This window comes from Colobus angolensis, unplaced genomic scaffold, assembly GCF_000951035.1.
Source record: "Colobus angolensis palliatus isolate OR3802 unplaced genomic scaffold, Cang.pa_1.0 Scaffold539, whole genome shotgun sequence".
NCBI lineage: Eukaryota > Metazoa > Chordata > Mammalia > Primates > Cercopithecidae > Colobus > Colobus angolensis.
In genome coordinates this window covers 270764-271193 of record NW_012118921.1, presented here as the reverse complement: position 1 = coordinate 271193, position 430 = coordinate 270764, and positions in this window count along the sequence as shown.

The window sequence follows — 430 nt, the reverse complement described above, 5'->3', positions numbered from 1 at the left end:
TTTGTTGCCCAGGTTGGTCTTGAACTTCTGGGCTCAAGCGATCCTCCCGCTTTGGCCTCTTGAAGTGTTAGCATCACAGGTGTGAGCCACCTCACCCAATCTCTTTTTGTTTATATACTTAAATGCCTATAAATGTGTGTGTGTGTGTGTGTATTCATTTTAATTATAGTGAAATATATATAACCTAAAGTTTTCTATTTCAAGCATAGTTAAGTGTACAGGTCAGTGGCATTAGGTGCACTCACATTGTTGTGCAGCCATGGCCACCATCATCCACAGAACTCTTGCAAAACTGAAACTTTGCCCCAAGTAAACATAACTCCTCATTCCCCTCCCCCAGCCCCTGGCAACCACCACTTCTCTCCCTAGCTTCATGAATTTGACTACCCTAAGAATCCCATATGAGGGGAGTCCTACAGCGTGTGTCCTT